The sequence below is a fragment of the Mesoplodon bidens genome (assembly GCF_964165515.1).
Source record: "Mesoplodon bidens genome assembly, chromosome: 7".
Lineage (NCBI taxonomy): Eukaryota > Metazoa > Chordata > Mammalia > Artiodactyla > Ziphiidae > Mesoplodon > Mesoplodon bidens.
In genome coordinates, this window is record NC_138164.1 from 116,319,492 (window position 1) to 116,335,052 (window position 15,561).

The following is a 15,561-nucleotide window of genomic DNA, read 5'->3' on the forward strand; positions in this document are numbered from 1 at the left end:
ATAAATTTTTGAAAATTAAAAAAAAATTAAGTTGCTCCACATTCTGTATGTAGAGGGCAAAGCTGAAGAATTAAAAGGAAAAAAAAAAACCAGCTCTGGAACAATTAAACATCTGTATGTAAAAAAGTGAAACTAGACATAGACCTTACACCTTACACAAAATTTTTTCAAAATGGATCTTAGACCTAAGTGTAAAATACAAAACTGTAAAACTTCTATAGGAAAACAAAGGTGGCCTTGGGGTTAGCAACTCATTTTAGATGCAACACCAAAAGCACAATTCCTGAGAGAAAAAAATCAATAAAAATTATTGACTTTATTAAATTATGGACTTTATTAAAATTAAATGCTTTTGCTCTGTGAAAGACATTAGGAGAAAATATATGCAAATCACATATGAGATAAATCACTTGTATCTGAAACATACAAATAACCCTTAAAACTCAACCAGGAGAAAATAAAACTCCCCAATTAAAAGATGGACAAAAGATCTGAACACACATCTCACCATAGAAGATGTACAGATGCAAAGATGAAAAGATGCCCAGCACCATATGATTAGGGAACTGCAAACTAAAACAACACCTGAGATGCCCCTACGCAGCTGTTAGAATGGCTGAAATTTTAAAAACTGACACAGCAACAAATTCTGAAAAGGATGTGGAGCAACAGGAACTCTCATCTGTCACTGGTGGGGATGCAAATGGTGCAGCCACTTCGGAATTCAGTTTGGTGGCTTCTTACAAAACTAAACATACTTTTACCATTCGATCCAGCAATTGCACTCCTTGTTTACCCAAAGGAGTTGAAAACTTATGTCCACACAAAAACCTGCACATGGATGTTTAGAGCAGCTTTGTTTATAATCATCAAGAACTGGAAGTCCTCAAGATATTTTCGCCAGGTCAATGGATAAACAACCTTTAGTACATCCCTAGGGTGGAATACTCTTCAGCGATAAAAAGGGATTTGTATGGAGGAATCTGAAATGCATCTCACTAAGTGAAAAGGCAAAACTACAGAGATGCCAAAGAGAGGAGCAGAGAGGGGCAGGACTGAGTAGTGAAGTACAGGGGATTTAAATTTATTTATTTATTCTTGGCTGCATTGGGGCTTCATTGCTGCGCATGGACTTTCTCTAGTTGCGGTGACCGGGTGCTACTCTTTGTTGTGGTGCTCGGGCTTCTCATTGTGGTAGCTTCTCTTGTTGTGGAGCATGGGTTCTAGGCACATGGGCTCAGTAGTTGTGGCTCAGGGGCTCTAGAGCGCAGGCTCAGTAGTTGTGGCTCACAGGCTTAGTTGTTTCATGGCATGTGGGATCTTCCTGGACAAGAGGTCGAACCCATGTCCCCTGCATTGGCAGGAAGATTCTTAACCACTGTGCCACCAGGGAAGTAACCAGGGGATTTTTAGGGCAGTGAAACTGTTCTGTATAACACTAGAATTGTGGTTATATGACACTATACATTTGTCAAAACCCATAGAACTTTAATGTATGCAAATTAAAGAAAAATCATTTAGGAGGTGGAGGACCCCAGGAAGGAAGGCAGACTGTGACAGGAGAATGTACCTGCCTTACAGTGTGTGAAGCCCCCTCACGGAGGGGCCGGATGAAAGGTGCTGACCTCAGTCACTCTGGAAATGAGTGGGGTCTGTAGGCCTGAAGCCAAAGGATGTGCACACAGCTCTGGGCTCTAGTGGTGAAGTTGTTTCCCATGGGGCATGGGTCAAGAACCGTGTCCCTGCTGTACACGTGCGCTGGGATTGAACAGGAAAGTACACGGATGGTGGGGGCCGGGAGTCTCACCCCGGAGGAGTGGGAGGTTACAGGCGACCAAGGGGAGAGTGATCCGTGGATAACAGATGCTGGTTGGAGACATCAGTGAGAACTCACGTTCGTTTAATGTAGAGACAGGTGGTTACACACAGGAATATTTGTAACGTGTGTGTATGCAAGGTTGGCACGCACGTATCTTGTTGCTCTGTCGGCCGAGAGGGCCCAGAGGCTACAACACCCCAGCAACAAAAGCACACCCAGCTAGTTGGTCATCACGTAAACTCTGGTGTGAATAACAGACTCTCCTATTACTCAGAAGATGTAAGGATTTAGAGTCTCCATCGCAGGAATCCAGGACAAAGGCCAGTCAAATTCTTTATTATTCAGCAAACACAGGTGATAGAATTAATAGAGACATTCAAATCGTCATTTATAACTTCCAAATGGTCAGAAGAGAAGTAAACAGACACAGAATATGAGAGACCTAAGAGAAGCTTCTAGTGACAAACTAGAGTCTGAGGCGAATAATGCACTGAACAGGAGCCGGGGAGATTAGACATTCCATAAGAAAAGGTAAGTGGAGCATCGGGAATGGTAAGAAGCTGAGTACTTTAAAAAAAAAAAAAGTTTACTTATTCCTCTTAATTTCTTTGAAATACACAGTACTGTTTAAGATAAAAATTATTACATTTTCTCATGGAGTTTCTTATGTGTGTATATGTATTACCTATGACAACTAGAAGTCACAAAATGGGGGTAGACATAATCCTATACAGTTGTTAGTTTTCCACATTTTAAGTGACATGTTGAAATATGAACTCTGCAAATCTGAAAAAACTTAAAGATGCATATTTGAAACCATAGAGCAAACACTAAAAAAAGGAAAGACATATAATTAAAAGGCCATTACATAAATAAAAATGTAAAAAATATTTAAATAATCAAAGACAAGGCCAGAATAACAAATGAAAAATAAGAGCTTTATTAATTAAGCTATATCAATAATTACATTAAAACACAATTATTTTAGGCACGGTTTGGCTGAATTAATTTTTTAAAAAACCCACAATACTTGAGACTTCCCTGGCGGTCCAGGGGTTAAGACTTAGGCTTCCAATGCAGGGGGTGTGGGTTTGATCCCTGGTCAGGGAGCTAAGATCCCACATGCCTCACGGCCAAAAAACCAAAACATAAAACAGAAGTGATATTGTAACAAATTCAATAAAGACTTAAAAAAAATGGTCCACATCAAAAAAATCTTAAAATAAATAAGTAAATTAATTAATTTAAAAAAAAAAGAAACGGTAAGTGGACTTGAAGACATAGCAATAGAAACAACCAAGGATACGACATGGAAAGAAAAAATGGAGAGCGCACCAGTGAGGTGGAAAACAATTGCCAGTTACATGTACAATTGGAATCCCTGAAAAAATGCAGGGGGGGGGGTGGATTGCTTGAAGAAATAGCAGCCAAATTTTTCAAATTGATGAAAACTATAAACCCACAGATCCAAAGGTGCTCTTTCAACACCAAACACAAGAAAAGGAAAAAAAAAAATGGCACTGAGGGCTTCCCTGGTGGCGCAGTGGTTGAGAGTCCGCCTGCCGATGCAGGGGACGCGGGTTCATGCCCCGGTCCGGGAGGATCCCACATGCCGTGGAGCGGCTGGGCCTGTGAGCCATGGCCGCTGAGCCTGCGTGTCTGGAGCCTGTGCTCTGCAATGGGAGAGGCCACAACAGTGAGAGGCCTGCGTACCACAAAAAAAAAAAAGACACTGAGGCAATCATAATCAAATTGCTTAAAACCAGTGATAAACAGAAAATCTTAAAAGTGGCCAGAGAAGACACATTGCACACAGAGGCTCAGTGACAAGGAGGAAGGCAGATTTCCTGTTGGAGGGACAGTGGGCAACTTCTGTAAAGTACTGAATGAAGAAAACTGTGTCACCCTAGAATTCTTTACTCAGCCAAAATGTCTTTCAAAAAGAAGGCAAAATAAAGATATTTTCAGATGAAAGCATTCATCACTAATAGATGTGCACCATGAGAAATGGTAAAGTGAGCCCTGCAAGTGGAAGAATCAGGTCCCAGGTGGACTCTGGGCCACAGCTCGGGGGGCATGACCTTGGCGGGGTGTGATCTCACGGGGGCAGGATCTCAGGGGGCATGAGCTGGGGGAGGAGGGGGGAGGGGGGAGGGTGTCCACAGGCAGGGACAGGGGTGGCAGGAGCAGACGTGCTCCCTGGTTCCCCATGGGGGTGGGCGGGAAAGCACTCAGTCATCCCATGAGAACAACGGCACCTCCTGGCACAGCTCACTTCATTGTGCTTCTCAGTTATGGCGTTCCTCACAAATTGAAGGTCTGGGGTGACCCTGCATCCAGCAAGTCTATCAGTTTCATTTTCCGAGCAGCCTTTAATCACTTCATGTCTGTCGTCACATTTGGTAATTCTCACAATGTTTCAGCCTTTCTCATTATTATTATGTTTGTTATGGTATCTGTCATCAGTGATCTTTGATGTCCCTACTACAACTTGTTGAAGGCTCAGAGGATGGTGAGCATTTGGGGGCAATAAAGTATTTGTTAAGTAAGTATGTATGTTGTTTTTTAGACATGATGCTATTGCACACTTAATATACTACAGTATAGTGTAAACATAACTTTTCTATGCACTGGGAAACCAAGAAATCTGTGTGACTCGCTTTATTGTGACCTTCGCTTTAATGCGGGGTCTGGAACCAAAGCCGTTGTATCTCCGAGGTCTGCCTGTATAGGTTCTTTTTGTAAATGCCTTTTATTAGTTTGAGGAACTTCTATTCCTAGTTTGCTGGAGGTTTTAATAAGGTTGTTGGGTTTTGTCGAATGCCTTTTCTGAATCTATTGAAATGATTACATGTTTTTGTCTTTTAACTTGTGAATATGTATTACATTTTGTCATTTTAGATGTTGGACCAGCCTTGCATTCCTGGGTTAAATTTCAGTTGGCCATGATTTATTTATATTTACATTTGTGTCATGTGTCGTGTGTGTGTGTGTGTGTGTGTGTCTGTAAATGCAACACACCTAGAACAGCCTCGACAACTCTGAAAAAGAAGACTCAAGTTAGAGGATTGCAATACCCGACTTCAAGACTTGTTATGAAGCTACAGGAATACAGACAGCATGGAGCTGGTGGAAGATGGAGACACAGGTCAGTGGAGCAGAACAGAGTCAGAAACAGATCCTCACACACACGTGCAGTTGATTTTCGACACAGGTATAAAGCAAATTCAGTGAAGAAGGATAATTTTAGCAATAAATAGCACTGGAACGAGAGAATATCCACACCAAAAAATCTCCAAATCTGGCGTCACCTACAAAAATTAATTCAAAATTTATCATAAACCAAAACGTACACCTAAAAGTATAAAAATTCTATAAGAAAAGAAAGGAGACTATCATCACGACTCTGGGTGAGACAAAGAATTCTTAGATAAACACCAAAAGTGTGGTACACAAAGGAAACAAGCCAATGAACGGGGCTTTATCCAGACGCGGAGCTTCCGCAGGTTGAGAGGAAGGGGCCGAGCCGCGGCTGGAGGGAGGCTGCAGCCGCACCTCAGGCACGGGCTGGCGCCCCTGCACCCACCTTGGTCCCGAGGGCACAGATGGGAGATACTCCCGCCCTACACGTCGGCCTTGTCTCAGAGTCACCCTCGAATGTCTTCCTCAGCCCACGGACCCCCACCTGCTCTGCCCACCCCCCAGGTCTGGGCCCCCAGGCCCTCTGGTCTCCTCAGGGGACACAGGGACGACAGCCCGGCCTCCCGTGACTGCAGCCTGCGCTCCCATCCTGGTGCCTCCCCATCGTCTCCCAGGGGACAGTGTGGGTGGCCCAGCACGGCCGGAGACCAAGCCTCGGAGCCAAGGAGGTGAAAGGGACAGCTGTCAGACCCAGGCACCTGTTCTCTGCCCTTCTGCTCCCAGAGCCAAGGCCCCCAGAAAGGCAGGCTGAGGCTTCGGAGTGGTGCTCAGGGGCTGCAGGCCCGGCCCGAGGACCCCCTGATGGCCCGAGGAGCCTGCCAGCCTCTCAGGGTCCTGTTCCCTAAAAGCTAGCTTCCTCCATCGAGGCCTCTTCATGCAAAATCAGTAAGAAGAAAATGGATAAAAGAAAAATGAATCAACAGAAAGACAAGAAAATGGAACGAACACTAAAGTATCTTTCTGGCCCACCTGAAAAAAAACCCCAAGGGACCTATTTGTTTCCATCCCTCTGTCCCCGTGGATGGCGACACACAGTCACATGTGGGCCGAGTGCCCCGCGCGATCTCTGTGGGCAGCAAGGCCCTGGCAGGCGTCTGCGATCAGGGACCCAGACTTAGAGCAGAAACAGGGCTAAGTGTGCACACACCCGCAGGTACCTGCACTTGCACACACACACGCATGTACAGACACCTGCAGGTACCTGACAATTTGTAACAAGCACCACAGACAGGGGCTTAACAGCAGACGTTCAGCTCCCGTTTGGGAGGCTGGCATCCCAGATCCAGCGCAGCTGGGAGGTTTCACTTGGGGGTCACTCCTCCCGGCTTTCAGGAGCTGCCAACCCACCCCACCCCAGCCTCTCTTCCCGTGAGGGCCTTCCTGACCTCATCTTACCCTCATCGCCTCCAAGGGGCCCTGCCTACAAACACCATAACATTGGGGGGCAGGGCTTCCACATATGAATTCTGGGGAGACACGCACAGACACACGTGTGCTCATACACGCACGTGCATGCCCACACGTATGCACCCTCCTAAACTGACTGCTGTGTCCTCCTCCTAACAAATGACTGAGAACAAGCCCTTTCCTAAGCAATTCTATCTGGGTGCTATCACCACAGCTGAGCCTGGCCTTAGCCTCCAAAACGCTCCTGAACTTGCAAGAGACTGGGGTCGTGTCAGGGTCTCATAAAAGGGGCAGAAGGAACCAGCCTCCTTAACCTCCATGCGGACTCCTTGAAGGACAGGCTGCCTCCGCTGCGAGGGCGCGGACGCGACCCCCAACCCTCAGGCACCGTGTGATCCTCGGTGACACGACACCCTCAGCCTAATTCGCCAGGAACCCTTGCGTCCGATGACTGATTTCAGGACAACCGGAGCTGTGACCACAGCGGCAGGTGGCACTGTGACCTACCCCAGTCACAGGACAACTGTGGTCCTGAGCACACAAGCCACGCCGGCCACTCAGAAAACCACGAAGCAAGGACCAGAGTCACAGCACACTCTTGAGTCAGAAACCAGTGTTTCTCAGATGAGATGGATTTCTGCAACAAAAGGCGAAAACTGACGCTGTGTTAACGTAAACGCAGCAGTCATGGCCCTGCCACTCAGCCTGCACGGGCTGGACCTCTGCCTGCTTTCCTCCCCTGTAGGCCTGAGGGCTCAGGAGGGCTCTCTGTGAGTGGAACGGGGGTGCAGCTTCAGGTGTAAAGAGCTCAACCAGCCAGAGGGAAGCGGGGGCGGTGGAGGGGCTGTGGGTGCGGACGGTGTGGGAGAAAGGTGTGTAGGGCAAGCAGGGCAGCTGGCAACCAGAAAGGACCTCTGGGGGCACCATACGCATAGGGTGCCTGCGTTGAGTTCCGCGCACGCCCTGACCCTCTCCTCCATCTTTCGATAAGATCTGCATTCCTGGCCGAGAATAGAGTGCCCGACTCCAGCACAAAGGGGACCTTCCTGCCTGGGCCCAGTGTCGCCGTGGGTCCTCCTAGACCTGCTCCGTAAGATGGGACAGAACGCCCTGTGGACTCTCCCAGATCTGAGGCCACCCACTCCCTTTGGCTGCCGAGCGGCGCTGCCTTTTTGGAGTGAGCAGACCAAGGATCCCTCCTCAGCAACAATAGAAAGCTTCTCAGTCTCAGAAGAAGAAAGGAAGATAGATGAGAGTTCTCGGAGGGAAGCTGACTGCAAACTGATGCAAAAATGGAAACCGATTTTTTTTCTGATTATAAAAATCATACTATTACTTTACAAGAAAATCAAACAACTGATGAATAGGCTTGATTGCAGACAGAAATCAAGAGGACAGTCCAGGGCTGCCCCTGGCGTGTTCATCAGTTGGAACGAGACTATATCACAGGTGAGCTGAACATGCGTGGAGGTGGGCATTGTCAGCCTGCTAAGGAGTCAGATATTCTAGGAAAATAAATGAATAAATAAAATGAAAGAAGCTCCATGAAGGGAAAGTTTCACCCTTAAGGAAAAAGAACCCAACATACTTGGGATCTGAAAAAAATAAGACAATCCAAAAGATAATGCCCCACTAAAGACAAACAACCAGGTTAGTGGTCTGAGGCCGAGGCCGGGGTGCGTCTTCTCTGCGCACACGTGCAGCCCTCAGCCACGTGTGCCAGACTCGCAGTAACTGCTCAGAGATACTCTATACAGACCCATAGGAAGGTGTATGCCTTCTGCCGAGGCAACTGGATTTAACGCTCTTTTATATCATTGGCATTTATAACGTGTTCTTGGTTATGCCCGTGCATTTTTGAATCACTGTAAATTTGGGAAGTGCTCTGTCAAGTTTCTTCCGTGTACGAGCTCCCCCTTTCCTGTGAAGTGATGAGTCTTTGAAGATCTTCAAGGATCTGTGGACAAGGCGCTCTGAGCCATCAAGGCCGTCAAGGCCCTCGTGGTGCCACGGCCTCACTCCTCCCCACGATCGGATCTGGGAGGAAACCACCTCTCTTCTCTTATTCTCCCGTCTCCATTAATTGAATCACCTGACCATTCAAGAGCCTGTCCGTGACTCTGTTTGACATGCTCTCTTCCTCTTAATGAACGGGGTGATCTCAACATTCTTCTGCTGTATTTCGTGCCTCAATGTCTGAATAATTTCTGTTGATTTCAATGCTCATCTCCAGCACTGTTGTTTCATATTTCATTATCTAAAATTTCCCCCAGTTCTTTAACAAGTAAATTCAAGGTGGGGGACTTCCCTGGCTGGTCCAGTGGTTAAGACTCCGTGCTTCCAATGCAGGGGGTGTGGGCTCAATCTCCGGTCGGGGAACTAATATCCCACATGCCACACAGCACAGCCAAACGATAAATAAATAAATAAATAAATAAATAAATAAATAAATTTAAGGAGGCAAAAGTCGATGTCCTTCATATTTGTGCAAATCAGGAAGATATAATTTTTTACTTATATTGAAATATTGCAAAACATCTGTCCAAATGCAGTTAAGATGGCATATTCCTAACTCAGGTCTTCCACAGCCAGATGCCAGGTGATGCCCGCAGCTGCCTGTGCTCCTGGCCACAGGGGCGCATAATAGGGAGATACTGGAGTGGGAAGAGGCTGATTGAGTTAAAATGCTTTGTTGTGACAAATCTTACAACACATGTTGAAGAAACCCATTGCTAGGGTCCCTCCTGACGCCTGGAGGGGCTCAGGTGAGTGAGGGGTGCCGGGCTCCACACTAAATTGGCGCCCTCCCCCAGCCCCCGGCCCCTCGGCAGCTGACCCTGACCCCCCAAGGAGCTTTCCATGGTTGACCATGAAGGTAGGGATCTGTCCAGAGTCGGCTCTGGGCCTCCTCCCCACGGCTTTAAACACCCACCAGGTTGCCATGGCCTCCCTCCACCCAGGCATCTCAAAGCTGTCAATAAATCCCCGGGTGTCTCATGGGCACCCCCAAATCCACATGACTAAAATAACTCCTCCCATTGCAAGGTGGTCTTTCCTCAGCCCACCCCCGCATAAGCTGCCCTACTGTGTGCTCAGCTACTGGGCTGACGCTGGAGTGACCCTCCTCTCACACCAACAGCCAGCCTGTCACCACGCTCGTCAACTGTGCCTTCAGAGCACTGTGACTCCTGCCCTTCTCTTCCCACTGGACACCCTGGCCTGACCACCTCCATAATTACCCCTGATGGGTCTCCTGCTCTCGGGACAGAAACTAAGCCCTGCTCCAGGGGCCATGAGGCCATCCACACAACTTGCCGGAACTAAGGGGGCTCCCAGGTATTGGGGGCTCTGAGGGGATGGAGGACTGCAGGGGATGGGGGGGCTCCAAGGGGAGGAGGGAGCTCCAGGGGAACATGTGTGCGCCTCGAAGTCCGCGTCGGGGGGGATGCAAGAGAGGGAGTCTTGCTCCACTTGGCTACTCCTCCTTTCTGCCTTGGACCGTGGGCCTGTGGTGGAGCTTCCATGGCCATCCTACAGCTGCCCCAGCCCTGAGTCACTACGGCAGCATGGATGGTGTCCACCTCTGACCTAGAAGAGGATGCTAAACGCCCCTTTGGGTAAGCCTCTGTGCAGTGGGCATTCTGTGACGTTAGCCGCAGTTCAGGATCTGGCCAGTGTGAAGGCAAAACATGAGCCTCAGAGAGCACCGCCCCCCATTCTGCCAACGCTGCTGCACCACTAATTCCCTTGTGCTCAGACAGCCAGTCAATTTAGCCAATTCCTCCTCTTCCCCCAGATGTGTTCCCTTGCCCCACGCTCCCCCCACCCCATCATGCGAGGGCTATGGGTCATCCTGGACACTTCCTGCTCCTCCACCTCCGTCCCGTCCCACAGCGCCCCTTCCAGGGAGCCCCAGCCACCCCACGCCTGGCTCCGCCTCCCTCCCCTCCTCCTTCCCACCCAATGCCAATTTGGGGGGCTGCCCTGATCCCCCACGTGGCCCCCTAAGTGACCTTCATCACGGCCATGCTGCACCTGGAGCCCAGGGTGGTCTCTGTGCCACTGAATAAGTGGGCAAGTGGTATCTCAGAGCATATCTCATTTCAGTTAAAAAAGTAAATCAATGTAATATTTCTCACACATTGTGTGAGTTAAAATGCTTTGTTTTGACAAATCTTACAACACATGTTGAAGAAACCCACTGCTAGGGTCCCTCCTGACGCCTGGAGGGGCTTAGGTGAGTGAGGGGTGCCAGGCTCCACACTAAATTGGCACCCTCTCCCAGCCCCCGGCCCCTCGGCAGCTGACCCTGACCCCCCAAGGAGCTGTCATTAACAGCTAACTCCTGTTAATAAGGTGTCATTAACAGCTCCAGTAAATCCTTGTGTCTCTTTTCTAGTCTTCTCCCCAAGAGGGTGGGGTATTTCAGCCTGCATACCTGGTGTCTATTCTGAGTTACTAACTCTAAATCAGTAACTCCTACATGCAAAGGTAATGTGGTCATATCTATTCTCAGGAATATTTCTGTGCTTCCCAAGGGCTTGGAGTATAAGCCCAAGTACAGGTTGCATTTCATACTCTTGAAGAGGGAGGTGGCCCCATTTCCTGGGATGGTGGAATAGAGGGTTCAGGTCAACCCTCTGCTGAGAAATAAAGAGCTGGGAACAGTATCAAGACAAAACCCATACGCCTCTTAGAACTCCTACCAAGACAGTGAGGAATTGTGGGGCTAAGGCCCAGAAGAGGGCTCAGTCTGAGAGACGAGTCACCAGGAGTGTCTGTTGATTTGGAGACAGCAGCTGTGGGGCTGAGAAGCTGATCAAAACTTGCTACAGAGCCCAGGGGCTGTGGTAAGAAGGGTGGCCAGTGATCCCTTTATGTTCGGGTTGGACCCTGGAAGAGCTACACACTAGAGCTAGAGTGAGCAGGAAAGAGAAACGCCCCCGTAAGAAGCAAAGATCAGCTTCAAGCGATCCCAACCCCTGTCAGGATGAAGGTGACCTGACGATTGCCTGTGCTCCTAGCCTGGCAGTCTGCTCCAACAGAAGATAATATCATCAGTGTGTCATCCAATCATCAAGTTCTTTATGATTTCTTAAATATAAAATGTGCAACAGTCAATCAAAAGTAACCAGGCATTATCAGGAAATAAGATGTAATGAAGAAGAACAGGCAATAGAAACAGACCCAACAGAGGTGCAGATAATGGAGCTATTAGACAAGGACTTTAAAAGAAATACACTTGGACTTCCCTGGTGGTGCAGTGGTTAAGAATCCTCCTGACAATGCAGGGGACAAGGGTTTGAGCCCTGGTCCAGGAAGATTCCACATGCTGTGGAGCAACTAAGCCCATGTGCTAAAACTACTGAGCCTGCGAGCCACAATTACTGAGGCTGCATGCCACAATTACTGAAGCTTGCGTGCCTAGAGCCTGTGCTCTGCAACAAGAGAAGCCACCTCAATGAAGAGTTCGCCACAACTAGAGAAAAGCCCGCACACAGCAACAAAGACCCAACACAGCCAAAAATAAATAAATTTATTATTAAAAAAAAAAAGAAATACACTTAATGGACTCAAGGAGTGAAAGGCAAGATTAACAGATGTGGGGAGGGGGAGACCTGGAAACAAAAACAAACAAATGAAAATTCTAAAAGAAATAAATAGAATAACTAAATTCAAGGACTCAATGGATAGTTTTGACAGCAGATCTAAAGATAAAGAGAGAATCGGTGAACCAGAAGGCAGGTCAAAAGAAATTATGTAGATCGAAACAGAGTCAAAGGATATAAAATCTAATAAAAAGCATAAGAGACATGTGGGTACAGTGGAAAGATCAGGCATATTTATTTATTTATTTATTTAAATAAATAAATTGGGTTGGGTCTTCGTTGCTGCATGTGGGCTTTCTGTAGTTGCGGCGAGCGGGGGGCTACTTTTCCTTGCGGTGCATGGGCTTCTCATCGTGGTGGCTTCTCTTGTTGTGGAGCATGGACTCTAGGCACGTGGGCTTCAGTAGTTGTGACATATGGGCTCAGTAGTTGTGGCACATGGGCTTAGTTGCTCTGTGGCATGTGGGATCTTCCTGGACCAGGGCTTGAACCCATGTCCCCTGCATTGGCAAGCGGATTCTTAACCACTGCGCCACCAGGGAAGCCCTCAAGCATATTTTTAATTGATTCTAGATGAAGATCAGAGAGTGAGGCATCCCAAATATCTGAAGAAATAAGAGCTGAGACTTTCCTGAAACTGATGAAAGATATCAAGCTACAGATTCTAGAAGCACAGTGAGCAACAAAAAGGATAAATACAGGGAAAAACACATCCAGGCACAATATAGTAAACCTGCTGACTGAGAATAAAGAGGAAAGCTTTAAAGTACCCAGGAAGACATGTCATCTTCAAAGGAGTGACAATAAGAGTGACAGAAAGTATGGAAACTAGAAGACAATGGAATAACATCCTCAGAATGCTAACAGAAATAAATGCCAACCTACACATCTATACCCAGTGAAAATGTCCCTGAAAAATAAAGAATGCACAGAAAAATTTCCAGAGAAACAAAACCTGGCAGAATCCAGTCTCCTGGATAGAAGTTTGAAAATGCTAGGATTGAAGAGGGACCAAGTTTGATCCCTGGTTGGAGAACTAAGATCCTGCAGCCATGCAGGAAAGAGAGAAAGAAAGGAAGGAAGGAAGCAAGGAAGGAAGCAAAGGACTCAACCAGGTGAATCAGGTAAGTTCAAAAATAACAAGAATGACATAACTTCCAGTGAATCCCAAAGGGCCCTCCACTGTGGCCAGCAGATGTATGGTGGTAACCTGCACCCTCAACTTTGTGGGGTGTCTTAAAATTGACAAATACGGGTGAGAAAATGAGGGGAAAGGCACTTCCAGACCTTCCTTCCCCTCCTCAGGTGTTTTATTCAGCTTTCAATTTTATGTCATTTGGCTGGGCACCACTTGTTTCATTCAGTCTGTGGACACCTGGCCACACCCCTCACCAGCTCCAGTCCCCGCAGGTAACCCTCTCTGGTCTGGCCTTCCCCTCCCGAGTTTCCCTCCATCAGGGATTTCTGTCTGTTCTACTCATTGTTGAATCCTCAGCACCTACAACACAGCCAGGCACACAGGAGTTAATAAATATTGACGAAGAAATGCATTTAGGTGAGGCACGAATTGTTAACATTCAATGACAATATTAGATGAATGAAACATCACCTATAGATTACAAACGTTGCCTTAATTAACAAAGTTGCCACTTCCGAAACCAACTGTCTGTCTGTGTCTGTGTCTGGCTCTCCAGCTCTAGTTGTCGGTGCTCGCAGAATCCCGACACTCAGACTTTGCTCCAAGTCAGAGAACCGACCCGCTGCCCGCCACGTTAATGTCACGGCCCGGGCCCTGCGAGACCTCATCCTCACCGGGTCCGACTTCCGAGGCCCACCTACGGCACGCGCGGGTCCGCCCATCAGTTCCAGCCGGGCTGGAGGCGGTGAGGGCACCTTGCGGACCACCGCAGGCCCCGCCCCACCCGCAGGCCCCGCGAGCAGGCCCGCCCCTGTCCGCCCGCCCACAGGCCCCGCCCCTAGAGGCCCCGCCCACCGCCTGTTGCCGCGCCGCAACGAGGCCCCGCCCCACCGCTGGTCCTGACACCGCCCCCCCGGTCGGAAGTAGGCCGTCTCCCTCCCCGTCAACAGGCCAGGGACGGTTCGTTGTCGTGTCTAGGTCAGTCACTCCCTAGGTGCGTCATCGCGTGGGCCAAACAGACGGCCGACCGGTCCGGGGTCAGTCCTTACCTGCGCCGGTCTTGGTCGGGCCGCGCGTGGACGCACGCCGGGTGCCACTGAGGCCACGCAGCCCTGGGAGACGCGCGCTCGCCAGCGGGGGGCGAGGGGTCCGCTGGGCCGGGGGCACCCCCACTCCGCGGGCCTGTGGGGCGGGGCCTGTCGGGGGCGGGTCCGGTGAGGCGGGTCCGCGCGGGCAGAGGCCGCGGCACCGCCCAGGGAACGTCGGCGCGCTCCGATGACGTCAGGGCGTCCGAGTTCGCCTCTGCGCGTGCGCGCCGCCGCCGGCCGTCCTCCCGGGGCACGCTGGGACCTCCGGCGCGGGGTGCTGGCTCTGCGCCAGCGTGGTCTGCGTCTTGGTGGTCCGCCCTTTGGCGCCGAGCAATCTACACCAGCAAGGGCTGGCTCAGCCAGACTTTCCTTCTCAAATTGAGTAACCCCCTACCTTACTCCCCAAAAGAACTGATCCCCAAGAAGGACAGACAGCCCTGGCAGAGAGCACTGGCCCGGGTGGCGCCCACAGGGTGCTGGGCCTTGGGATGGCCATGTGTCCGCCCTGCAGTCTGTCCCGTTAGGTCACCCGAGTGACCCGGGGGAGCTGGGTGGGCAGCTCCTGTGGGAAAGAGAAGGACATAAGTGGGACAGCACCTCGAGGGCCGCGAGGTCGGGTTGTCACAAGGTCTGGCTGAGACCGTCTAAATGTCAGCTTGTGGAGATTGGTTGAGTAGATTGAATACACTCGAACAGTGACACACAGTGTGCCCACTAAAAGTTAGCTTCCATACATATGTATTCACGTACGTGTATATTCGTGTATGCATTGTATACATATCTATTCTTAGGTGAGAAATATAGCAGCTCCCTAATTCATTAGTTTCTTACTGCTACTGTAGTAAGTTGCTACAGACTAGATATTTTACAATTCTGGAGGTCAGAAGTCAGAGATGGGCCTTAGGGGGTTAAAAATCAACGTATCCACAGAATGGTTCCTTCCAGAGGCTCCAGGGGAGAATCTAGTTCTTGACCTTTTCTAGCTTCTAGAGGCTGCCTGTCTCCATCTTCAAAGCGCAGCCACTCCAACCTCTGCTTCCATTGTCACTTCCTCTCTGATTTTGACCCTTCTGCCTCTCTTTTAAGGACCCTCAGGATTACATTGGGCCTATCCAAGTAATCAAGGACAGTACCCCCATCTCAAGATTCTTAACTTTGTCATATCTGCAGAGACCCCTTTGCCATCTATGGTAACTATTGACAGGTTTGGAGATTAGGATGTGATCATCTTTGGGGGCCATTATTCTGCCTACTATTGCTTATATTTCATTTTTATTTTTAAAACTGTGTATTGTGTAT

General features: G+C 49.0%; 2 protein-coding genes across 4 annotated transcripts in view; one reads left to right on the forward strand and one right to left on the reverse strand.

Moving 5' to 3' along the window:
- Positions 1-14,312, reverse strand: part of LOC308620521 (uncharacterized protein) — a 37,428-nt gene extending 23,116 nt beyond the window's left edge. The window contains exon 1 of one of the 2 annotated variants that reach the window (XM_081240169.1): positions 14,224-14,312. The gene's annotated coding sequence lies outside the window, so the exon portion shown is untranslated. The remainder of the gene's footprint in view (positions 1-14,223) is intronic. The other variant, XM_081240170.1, reaches the window with a different exon arrangement.
- The window catches only part of RNH1 (ribonuclease/angiogenin inhibitor 1), a 116,701-nt gene that overhangs the window by 90,721 nt on the left and 10,419 nt on the right, over positions 1-15,561 (forward strand). Inside the window, exon 1 of one of the 2 annotated variants that reach the window (XM_081240167.1) lies at positions 14,133-14,152. The exons of the other annotated variant lie outside the window; for it this stretch is intronic. The gene's annotated coding sequence lies outside the window, so the exon portion shown is untranslated. Of the gene's footprint in view, positions 1-14,132; positions 14,153-15,561 lie in introns of those variants that run through there. 2 annotated transcript variants of the gene reach the window in all.